Source organism: Rhinolophus hipposideros, assembly GCF_964194185.1.
Source record: "Rhinolophus hipposideros genome assembly, chromosome: 2".
In the NCBI taxonomy this organism is placed as follows: Eukaryota; Metazoa; Chordata; class Mammalia; order Chiroptera; family Rhinolophidae; genus Rhinolophus; species Rhinolophus hipposideros.
In genome coordinates, this window is record NC_138048.1 from 107,637,316 (window position 1) to 107,649,445 (window position 12,130).

Sequence of the window (12,130 nt, forward strand, 5' to 3'; positions counted from 1 at the left end):
TCCTCTCTCATCTGGGTTCTTCCCTCCCTCTGTCTGTCTGTCTGTCTGTCTGTCTGTCTGTCTCTGGCCGCAATCGCCATCGTTAAAGCTGCAGGCTGTCACTGTTTATGCCCACGTTCTTTCTCCTCTGCCACAGTGAGCCCACCAAGAGGGCAGAGTCTGAGTCTGACAGGCTGCTGACAGCCGGGCCCAGCCCGGGGCTCAGCGACTGTATCGAAAACATTGCACTGACTAGAGACTAATTTCCAAGAGCTACTCATCGGACCTGTTGGTTCCCAGCCCAGGATCTGCAGGCTGACCATTTCTAACAAGAGACACATGTAGGAAGCCCAGAGTCCCTCTGCGCATGTCTTAAAACAGGATAGCAAAGGAACAGCGGGCCCCTGCTGCTATCACGGACAACCAACCTCGCCCGCAGCTGCCTGACGTTCCCAGCTCCCCACACAAGGGAGACAGGGCAGGAGGGACCCTTGAGCGGTCCAAACCACAGACTCAAGCCACCTGTCCGGGCAAGGCCCTTCACTTTGACAGAGTGGTGGGGTCTCCCACTTCCCCTGCTTCCTTTTCTTCCTATCTAAGGTCACTTTTACTCTATTAAAGTGAACGGCCAGAACGCATAGCTTTAGAAATCAAGGTCAACCACTCTCAAGCCCTTAGGTTTTTCTGCTACATCTACTTTCACATCTCAGAATAATGCTCCTATGAGATCCCCTGATTTCTCAGCCTTGGGTGTCGTATTTTACTTCTTATTATGGTAGAAGAAAAGTTAGCTTTCTTACATGCTCTTCCCTTCCCCTTATTCTCAATATAATTTTGGTTAAATCAGTGTCTACAAAACTATGACTCTGAAAATACTGAGTGCTCAATAAACCGATCAATAGTAAACTCTAAAGTTTATTACTAATCCATTGCTTTTCTACTGCAACCTTTCTAAGAGCAATCGATTTAATTTTTTATATTTGCTTAGTTCTTATTATTTGTATGGGAATTTTGCTTGCTGCTTCTGTGTGTAGATCTTATGTTCCTTTTATGTGTACGTTAGACTGTTGTGCTGTGTGATTTTGCTGTGCTGTTTCTGTTTCTGTGGAGGTTTTGCTGTGTGTCGTGTCGTTTGTATATTTATATATTTTAACTTTCATTTATTTAAGTGTGTTTCCAGGACCCATCAGCTCCAAGTCAAGTAGCTGTTTCAATGTCGTTGTGGAGGGCGCAGCTCACAGGGACCCATGTGGGGATCGAACCGGTAACCCTGGTGTCATAAGCTTCACGCTCCTACCGAGCCAATCAACCGCCCCGTAGATGTTGTTGTGTACTGTTTTGTGCAGGTCTCGTGTTGTGTGTGTGTAACTTTGTTGTGCTGTTTCTGCTGTGTCTGTGTGTAGGGTATGGAATCTGGTGACGGTGGTGGCAGCGTTGGGGGGAGGATTCGCATGGCGACATTTTCACACATCCTGCACTAGCTTTCCCTATGGTTTGTTTTTCTCAAAGTCCAGCTCACGGTGGCCCAGGGGTTCCACAGTTCGTGGAGCCCGCCCTGCCTGTCACAGCTGCTCCTCAGGTCTGACACAGGCCGCGTGCTGGGCCCTCCTTCACCGTCACCCGGATTTGTTAGTTCTCTTCGTGTGGATGGAGCTCCCGTTTTCTGAGGCCCCTTGCTTCCGTTTCCTTAGTTTAGACCTTTGATTTGGGGAGCACATTTTCCAGTATATTCTTCAGAATAGTGCCTGGGAGGTAAAACTTCTGGGAGGACTGGCCATGTCTGCAAATGTCCATTCCCATCTCACAGGGCAGCTGGCTTGCCTGGCATGTGGGCATTCTCATACAGAACACTGGATGCAGGACTCCGTCCTCCAGCTCCCAGGGTCACCGGGGAGGAGTCTGACGGCTTTCTAGCCAGGTGGCAACCTTTTGCGCATGACTCCCAAGCCCTGAATCTTTTAGTATTTCTGTTTTAGCCGCAGTGACCTCAAGTTCCATGGTCGGCTTCGATGCTGAGCGCTGGTTGGCCCGTTCATCCCGGCCTGAAGATTTTCTTGTTATTTATTTCATAATTTCCTCTGTTTTCTCTTTCTGAATCTCTTAGTTTCATCAAAGACAACGTCTATGTTTCTGATTTGCACATCTAGTTCTTTAAGAGGGATTTCTGAGCCAGAGAGGAGAGCGAGGCCTGAACTCTGCCACCTAAAAAATGGAAACTGAGCTAGTGTTGACTTTATCATGTTGATTAGAGCTCTAACTGGCAGTTATCCTTTTACTTAACAAAAAAGGGGGGAGTGTGAAGCCTGATTCTTACTGATGGGCCTTGTGTGACAGATAAGATATTTTAAAAGTAGGCACCGGAAGCTTTGATGGTAAAAAAAAGTCCTCATGCTCCCTCAGCATAAGGTTGGGGGACACTGTAGACAAACTGAGAAGTGTCAGAGAACCAAGTCCAGAAGGGGCAGATATGTCGGGAGAAGGGGACCCAGCGGGACACAAGGACATGCAGACAATAGGATCAATTAACAGAACTGAAGCAGCCTATTTAGAACAAGGATTTCTGTAAAACTCTTGACTGATTGCTAAAATTACATTTATGTTTCTGGTCACAATAAAAGGCAAGCTTACTTACTCTAACTAATTAGCACATGTATTTGTTAAACCTACAGAAGGCCAAAAGCCTTGAGATAAAGTTACAAAACGCTTGGAACACTCCTTCTCAAAGACGGACTCTTTATCCAGCAGGTATGGTCCCTTCTCCCCAGAGGGTGAGTGAAATGACAGTCCCCTTGCACAAATCATGATTTAAGGACGCTCGACTTATAACGAGTTTGCTTCCAGCAGCACCAAAGGTAGAAGCCCATTGAATAAAGGTTTTCTGACGACACATCCATGCTCCCGACACCACACTGAGCATCGGCCACTCAAACGGAGCCAATAACACATGGCACCTCTCAGGCATGGAAAGGTGCCATCTCTGAGAAACCCAAGTTTACGGAACCATGACCCTGTGGGCTCTGGAAGAATCGAGGGAAGACCCAGAGCAGGGCTTCCTCAGATCTTATTAGGACACAAGGCTTTCCAACAGGGCCCACCGTGAGCCTGAGCTGCCTCCCAGCTGGTCCAAGGGTTCCTGTCCACCCCAAATCATCCAGGACCGGCTTCCCGGCCTCCACATCCCCTCCCTCTTGTTCCTCTTACAGAAACTCTCTCTGTTCATCGAACTCCTACCCAGTCTTTAAGAACTCATCCAAATGGCCCTCCTCTGAAGCATTCATTCAACATAAGGGCATGCCACACCCACACTTCCCGGGGAGGCCCAACAAGAACTACATACAAACAACAAGAACTAAGCAAATATAAAAAATACACCAATTGTCCTTCCACAGCTTCCTTATTACACACCCCTCTCTCCAGCAGTGAGCCACACTCCCTGGGTTGTTCACACCACTCATTCCTCAGCCCCCACCCCGCTCTACTGCCCCATTTCTCTTTCCTTTTATTGCAAAAATCCTGGGAAGGACTCCAGTGGCTTCCTCCCCTCCCCTTCTCTCTTGAATGGAAGATCTGCCCCTATCACTCCCCCAGAGCAGTGCACCTGGCCACCCAGCCCTCCGTCAGCTCCCATCCCTGAGCAGCGCTCCACCGTGGGCCCTCACCCCCCCTCTGGAAACCCTTCCTTCCACGGTCTCCCAGTTTCTTCTTCCCATCAAAGCCACCACTGGGGGTGACCCCGGCTGGCCCCTTGGTCTTCTCTCCCTCTGGACCCAGGACTGACCCCAAGTCACCTCCCAAGCCCATGGCACCGGTCCAGCCCTTGGTCCTATCCAGGCCCCCAACCCCACCTAATGCCTGGTTTCAGGCACCACCGACCGCTTTGCTAATATTCCTGCAAAAGCAGTTTACAAAATGCTATTGCCTGCACTTGAGCCGACAGCTTAAATTGAAACCCCTGGTTTAAACATCTGCAAGGGACGTAATTTCCAGCATATTATAAATATTGACTTCTTAAAGTAAAACTGTTACGTCACTCCTCTAAACATGTCTGCTGGAGTCTCAGCATGATGGTGTGATGTCCACCGCAATCCATTTGAAAGCACACAGACAAGCTCTTCTTCAACTGTCGGAAGCTCAGGACGCGTCTTCCTCTGTGATCTCCTATTTCCATCACTGCAGACGTTAAATCCAACGTGATATAGTCATGCTTGAAATTACTCTATTGATCACACAACAAATGTGCATGGGAATCAAATCAGTCGTTTCGATGGCCATAAGGGTGTGCTAAGTTCTTCTAGACTGAGTTATCATTGCAATCAGTGGAATGCCACTGATCAAAACAGAAACCCAGGAGCGCTCTGGTCCACAGTCACCTAACATAGCAGCTGTGTTCAACGGGGCAGGTGGGGCTTTCCCCTCCAGCTGGTTCCCATATCATGACACACATTCAACCCTATTCGGATGCCTCATGTTTATAAATCTGAGTGCAGGAAATCGTGTTCTACAGACAAGTGGCCGGGAACGGGAGGCTTTGTTCCAGCAGTGTCCCCCACGGCCACTTCCCAACAACCACAAGTGCCGACAGGTTCCCATCTTTTCTGTCAGCATGAGGGACCGTCCATCTACTGAAAGCCTGAGGTCTTACCCCACTGTGGTCTCACCCTCCTGACACCCACACATCTACGGGAATCCTGAGGTTTCCACAGCCCAGGGCCACGGCCCACACCAAGACTGGGGATGGCGGTCGCTGCATGCTGGGCAGCGAGAGGATGAACCGTTCCTCAGGATGACAGTACATAGGTGAGGACCTGGACCCGGGGCCCTGGGCAAGGTTTCTCCCACCCCAGAGGGGCAGTTTGAAGATGCCACTTGTCTGCAGGGCCCTTGTTTCCCTCCCCCTCCCACCCCATCACACCCCAGTCGCCGGGCAAATCTGTCATCTGTTCCCTAGTAAATGGCACTTCCTATCACCCACCACCAGCAACAAGACCTGCCTCACGATAGAAATACACTTTGTCCTCACTCCTCATTCTCCCGTCTGTCCCCGCTGTTTTTAGGACTCTTGCAGGGCCTGGATTCCCCACACAGCAGTCACAGGGTCGTTTCTGAAAAGACCCCGGTTGTGTCCCACTCGGGCCCAAAGCCTCCAGTGGCGTCACCCTGGCACTCGGGATAAACTCCGCATGGTGGACAACATGTGCTGCTTCCACGCTCTCCCCTCGGCCACGCTGGCCTGTCTCATCCCTGGGCACACAAAGCTCGTTCCCACCCCAGGGCCTTTGCACCTGCCAGTTGTCTGCCTGTGACACCCTCACCCCAGATCTCCACGGAGTGCCTCACAGCACTGGTCTCTTCACGTGGCTCCTGCTCAGACAGACCTAATCCCAACTGCCTGTACGGGCACCCCGACACACACGTCAGCCTCCCCCTGCTGTCCTCCCTCCTCCCTCCCTCCCTCTCTTCTTTCCTTCTCCTCCCTGCTTTAACCACGGTCTACCTGACAGTGTCTTACTGTTGTCTATAGCCTCCTTCTAGACCATTCGGTTCACCAAGCAGGGCCTTCCCTCTCGTTCTCGGCAGTGCCGGGCACGTAACAGCTGCCTGCTGAATAAACACTTGTTGAATGAGCGGCCAAATGAATGAGCACTCACACTCGCGAACCGTTTGGGGTGAGGTGGGCAGGGATCCTCCATGCTTTACCAATGTGACAAGGAGGCTGAGAAAGCATTCGACTCATTGCAATCTCAACCTCTGAAATTATGTGCATGAAAAGAGTTGTCTTAAATCTCCAGTAAATTTGCCAAACGGGAGGGGTGTTCTCTCCCCGGCCTTCGACACCGACGATGATATGAAGGGAAGGAGAGGTATAAATAAGTATTCCAAGAAAACCTATTAGCCTGGATATTGGGGTTTTAAAATTTGACTTCTGGGAAAAAAAAAAATCCCTTCTGCTTCCAAAATCAAACATATTATTATATTCTTTGTTGGCAACTTTTCTGCAAAAGTATGAATCAAAGATATCAGGGAGGGGAAAAAAAACCCTCCATAAATGATACATTTTACTGTTTTTCCCTTTCCAAATCCAAACTATAGTTGTCCTATTTCTCAACCATTCACCATAAGGCAGTGATGTCAAGGAAATGCCGAGCAGCTGAGTGGAGCAATGAAAATGTGGAGAATGTGAAAATGTCCAGGTTTGAAACAAAATGCGGTGTGCTGTGTGAGAACTGGGGGGGCACCCCACTGACAAAGCCAGGAGTCTGCCTGGTGGCCCTCTGTACCAGAGTCCTCATCCCTGCCCTGGTAGGTTTACCCCAAAACCGGCTGCCCATTTACTGAAAAACACCTTCGGGAACCAAGCTGCGTTCTCCCAATGTATCTGGTGGGTCTGGATCGCAGGAGCGTGGCTTAGGCAAACGTGGTTTTGGGCTCTGGCGGCTTTACTGACACACGCGGCCACCTGTCTCGGTCACACACGTGTGTCTACCGTTTCCCGCTGCCCTCCGGGGTGGGGGTGGGGAGGCAGGCCATCGCCGAGCATCTGCGGCTAAAGCCCCGTCCACGCGCTAAGAGCGCGAGCGCACAGCGCCAGGTGGGCCGGCGTCTCGCACGGGGTCCCACTCCTGTCCCCGCAGAGCGGACCTCCCGGGGACGCGCGTCCTCCCGCCGAGGCCGCGGGCCCGCGCCTGCACCTGGCCGTGCGGGCGGCGGCCCCTCACCTGGGCGGCGGGCACGCCCCTCGGCAGCCCCTCGGCAGCCCCGCCACGCTCCGCGGGCGGCACGTGCCACCCGTCCGCGGACTGACTGCCCTCCCCGAGGCCCCCGGGGCTTTTCGGAAACAAAACGCAGGGTGCTCGGGGGGGGGGGGCTGGGCGGCCCCATCGCGCGTACTCCCGCTTTCCTAACCGCGAGGGCCGAGCCCCGGGACCTTCCCTGTGCGTCCCCGGGGGCTGCGCCGGGGTTCGGGAGAGGGACGTCACGGGGGCCGAGGGCGCCGCGGGCACCCGGGGGAGGGGACCGCAGGCCAGGGCGGATGGGCCCCCGCGCCGCGCCCACGGGCGAGCGCGGCCTCGCGCCCCGCGCCGGCGGGTAACGGGTGGGCGCTGCCGGTGGGCGGCGGGCCCGAAGCGCCCCGGCGGCCGGGCTGGCGGCGGGCGGCGCGCAGGGCGATCCCGGAGCGGCTCCGGGAAATCCAGCCGGGTTTTGACTCCGATCGCCCACGGTGCCCGCAGCCGGCGAATGTAACAAAGAACAGTCGGCATGGCGGCTGGACCGGGGCGGCGGCTGCGGGCCGGGCGGGGCCCGGGCGGCGGGCGGGCGGGCGCGCGGGGGTGACGGGCGCGGGCCGGGCGGGGGCGGCGCGCGCGGGGGCGACCGGCGGGCGCGGGGCCCCGGGCTTTACCTGCCTTTGGAATGTGCAGAGCGGGATCGGATCCGGACTCCGGGTTGCAATCCGCTCCGGAAACTGCGCAGCACCGGAAGCCGGGGGGCGGTGGCGGGGCATTGTGGGAGTTGTAGTTCGAGGCGGGGCGCGGGCGCGGGCGGCGTGGACCGCGGGTAGCAGGAGAGCGGGCGGCGTGGACCCGGGGCACGCACAGTGTGGACCCGGAGCGGGCAACGTGGACGGGGGCGTGGGGTGAGCTGGCGGCGTGGGTCCCGACCCGCGGGGAGAACAGGGTCGGGTTCCGACGGCCCTTTCCTCGGGGCGGGAGGGGGTGTCTGGCAGCCACGCGCTGCCCCTTCCCGCGTGGCGTGGCCGGTTCCTGTGGCCGCGACAGCGACGCGCGCGGACAACCCCCTTTACCTGCCTTCTGGGGGTACGTCGAGCTTTGATTGCTTTTGGGGGCTCAGTGGGGGGCGGGCTCGGATTCTCTTTCAGCCTGAGACTTGCTCCCGGGCAGCACCCCGCGTCCGGGCCGCGTGTCGGGTCGTCGGCGAACACAGCAGCGCCTGCCCTGCCCCCACCTGCTCCGAAGGGAGCTGCCGGAGCAGGATGCGCGGGGATCGGCCCCGGTGTGCCCGTGTCCACCCGCTACCCCGCTAGGCTCGGGGCTTTTGTGCACTCGTGACCCCTCCATCAAATGTACCTGCGGAAACAAAATGCCAGAAACAGAAGGGACAAGTCCTGGCCTCCCAGATGCATCACAGAAGTTGTCTTGGTCATTGCCGCCCGGCAAAAACCCCCGTTAATAAAGCCAGAGGGAGGTGCAAAGCGCTTAGGAATAAATGGAAAAAAAAAAAGATGACCCAATGGAAAAATGAACAAAGTCTTTGGACAGTTCACATAGAAAATACAGTGGCTCTTAAGCATATGAGAAACGATTCACCTGTACTGTAATGAGAGAAAAACCAAATGGCAGCGAGATCATTTTTATCTATTATGTTAGCAATAGATAAAAAGTTTAGTAGCATTATTTTGAGGAGACGGGAGAAAACCGGCTATCTCATCCTTTCCTGGCGGGAGAATAAATTGGTGAATAGTGGGAATGAATCCGACAGCCAGACCCACTCGTATGCGTTGGTGTACGGATAAGGTTAGTCGTGAGTCCTCACTGGAAGGGAGCGGCCATAGGTGGAAGGCCGAGGGAGGTGTGGAGTGTTGCTGCTCGGGGCTCATTTCTCTGCCGCCCCCCCACACACACACCCTGCAGTGGCTTCCCGGGGCACTTACCGTAGGTCTGGAGCACAGCCTCCCACAGCTTTCTTGGCCATCTCACCTCTGCGCTGCTCATACTCGCCCAGCCTTCTCTGGTCTTCAAACACCTTCTTGGGGCTTTTGTGGTCATTCCCTCTACCCAAGGTTTTCCACCATCATCTCTTCATCATTGAGGTCTTTGCCCAAATGCTCCCCAACGCCTAAGAGCCCCAAACTGACCATTACAGCTAATGTGCCCCACCCCCTCTGCATACACATACACACCCACCTTTCTAGTGACATCACCCACAACTCCCAAATGCCCAGAAGGCCAGTTCTCTGGGCCTCTGCACACTAAATAGGTACCGCCATACATGAACAAAAGCAGGTCGTTTACAAACAGAATGGACAGTTCACAGCAAGAGCGAAAAACTGAAAGTAGGCAAGAGCTCAACCCACCTAAAGCCATTTCTCAGCAACACGCACAGATAGGACTGCAGTTCCCATCACTGCATCTTCAAAAGAACTCTCAGCGTATTCAATATATTCCTTCTGTGAACACTGGATGGTCAAGTACTGCTGCTCAAAGTGTCAAAATGTTGTTATTTACAACTAATGCAATGTACAGTCTTTGAACCACAGGCAGGAAAAAAAGAAAAAACAGCTATAAAGGATGTTACTGGGGAAATTTGAATATGGACTTGGTTCTGGATAATAGCGTTGCATCAATGATAAATTTCCCAAGCATGAAAACTGTTAAATGTATGATATGGGGATGCCCTTCTTCGAAAATGTATTCTAAAGAATTTAGGATGAAGCCTATCTTCAAATGTGATAAAATGTAACAAAATTGGAGAATCTAGGTGAAGGGTGTATAAGTTATTCTGTAGATTTGAGATTTTTAAAAAGTTACGGAATGAAAAAACACAAAAATCCAAAGAGCTTCCGTTGTTATCAGTGGCTTTTCTTGAGAACACTATTCTTCCCTAACAGAGACTAGCTGTGGCATTAAGATGTAATCACTCTACCGTTGGCCCTAGATTGCGGGCTGATGCTCTCAGCCCTAATATTGGCCTGTCTTTTCCCACTGACACGTCTCATCAGCTCTGGTCCTTTGTTACTTTAAATATAAATCTCCTCTAGTACTAGACGGTACGGAAGTACATATCGTAAGCCACTTCTCTGCACTCCCTCTAGCTTTCATTTTTTAATCTGGCTAATTTTCCCCATGAAGAGAAGTCATCAGCAGATAATTTAATGCCTCCTCTGTGCAAAGCATTGCATCTCACCTTATATTATTCTCACCCATAATGGAGCGTTACACTTAACGTTCAGAAAAGATCACATGAGGCTTTAAGTCCTTGGTCTCTCCACTTGCCGCAAGCAGAGACTCAGGGCTCTGAGCATGGATTTTCCAGCCTGACAGCCTGCCACTCACCAGCGCTATGATCTTGGGCAAGTTATTTAATCTCTCTGTGCCTCCATTTCCCGGTCTGTAGCGCTGGGGTAGAGTATAACTCATGGGGTTTCTCAATGAGTACAGGAGTCACTGTATGGAAAACGCTTGGAAAACTTCCTGGCACATAGTACGTGCTCAGTGTTAGCTGATATCACTGATCTCGTCTTTCTCGCGCCTTTGTACGACATACCAAGTAGCTCAAGATACCTAAGCATCTCACTCGACCTTCTCGATATTGATGACATCAACAATCGATGGCTTTGAATGCCTGGCAACGGCAGGGCACAGCTTGGCAGTTTGCGTTATGGACAGTCAGGGTACAGAGCCGAGGTAAGCTGGGGTCTATGTGTAAAAGCTGATGCTTCTAGGTCACCGTGGGAAGAGGGTCTGGCCTGGAACTTTCTCTCCAGGGAGGGCACTGCACTAGTTTTTCTGCCTGGTGTCCAGCTCTCTGTGGTGAGATATCTGCCTGTTCTTTTCAATAAATGATTTACTGACAAACACACAGCACCCTGCATTTGTAAAGGTGATCGAGGTCAAACACAGCACGTTTTTTTGGTCACATTCACCCCGTCTATGTCGGGCTCCAACCCTGACCCTGGGCCCCACGATGGGCTAGGATGGGCGTACGTGGCGTGTGCTTATATAATGCCATCAGCTGACATCCGTCAGGTGGACACCATCCTAAGCCCAGGGGACACGGGCGCTTATTCTCGGCAGGGAGCGAACATAGGAGAGAGTGATAAGGTGATAAGGGGCCAAGTTATCAACCTGAAGCGTGCTGACAGAAGTGCCCTGGGTCCTCCTCGGTGGCCAAAACCACTTCATGGGGAAGGCAGGGCTTGAGTTTGGTTAGATCATTAGAAAAGTGAGGGGAGTGTGCTGGGGCTGAGGGGAACATTCCAGAATGACCGCAGGTGGCTGAAGTAAACTACTTTGGGCAGTGTAGATGGAACTGGCAAGAAGACAGTGTCCGCCTGGAGGTGACCAGGAGATCAGGTTAGGAAAGCTGATAAATTGGGACAAGTTTGGTCTTCTAGTAGTCCATCCAGTCTCCTCTTGGAGTGGCAGCACAAAGCAGACCCCAGGTCGCACAGGAAGCTGTTCAGTCCCAGGCCTGGGACACCTCGGTCCTGAACAAGACACAGTGCCATGGCCACCTTGCCACCACCTCAGCTTGAGAATCCGCATCTGAGCTCCTCGCATGGCTGGGGCTTTCCCTGGAGGTACTCGTCCCCTGAAATGCAAAGCTGTGAATCAGACTGGGGAGCAGAGTGACCCAGCATGGTCAGGAAAGCTGAGAGGAAGGGTGGGAGGATCTGGTAATTCCCCCCAGTGCTTCAGTTCTCCAGATGCTTCCACGCTTGGGCACAGCAACAAGAATGCAGCTGAAGGAAACAGAAACCGATGAGCAGGAAGTGGGGATGCCAGCAGGGGCAGGGGCTGTGCGGGACGTGGCTGTGTGTGCACAGCTCCAGACCCAGCTGCTCCACGCCACCCAGGAACTGCTATAAGGCTCATGCAAGTGCAGACACATGCCGTCCTTCCCACGGCCCCACTGGACGTCCGCTCCTGACCCCACGCTACACTCACCACTGGCTGGGATGTTGACAACAGGGGTCAATGGATGGATAAAAGCTTCCAACCCCATGGGGACCTCGCCCCTCAGACAGTCCTTGGGGGTTACCAGGGGTCCCATGGCCACCTCGTGCCAGGTTTTGCCACTGGAGACCAGACCAAGCAGACCGACTGGTAAGCACACACGATACACCATGACCCGGAAGCACTGCAAACGCTGACTTCCTAGTAAACGGTTCAGCCGCCCCAGGCATAAAACAGTGCTAAGTGGCTTAAAAAGATGTAAGGAGAACATTAGGAGGAAGGTCCTCGGCCAAGAACCGAGTAAGTTGGACGCCTATCCCATTAGGCCAGCTCACCAAGCTAGTCACGTGCAGTGACGGGTGAGGCAGGTGAAAGAAGAAAGACCATGGTTCTGAGGCCCTCAGAGAAATTCGGGACCTTAGGGCCAGCACGGGATTCAGCAAAAACAACTCGGTGTT

At 53.2% G+C, this 12,130-nt stretch overlaps 1 protein-coding gene across 3 annotated transcripts in view; it reads right to left on the reverse strand.

The window, feature by feature from the left end:
• Positions 1-5,568, reverse strand: part of PRDM15 (PR/SET domain 15) — a 60,100-nt gene extending 54,532 nt beyond the window's left edge. For all 3 annotated transcript variants that reach the window (XM_081076961.1, XM_081076960.1, XM_081076958.1), the window contains exon 1: positions 5,489-5,568. The gene's annotated coding sequence lies outside the window, so the exon portion shown is untranslated. The remainder of the gene's footprint in view (positions 1-5,488) is intronic.
• Between the last annotated feature and the right edge of the window lie 6,562 nt (positions 5,569-12,130).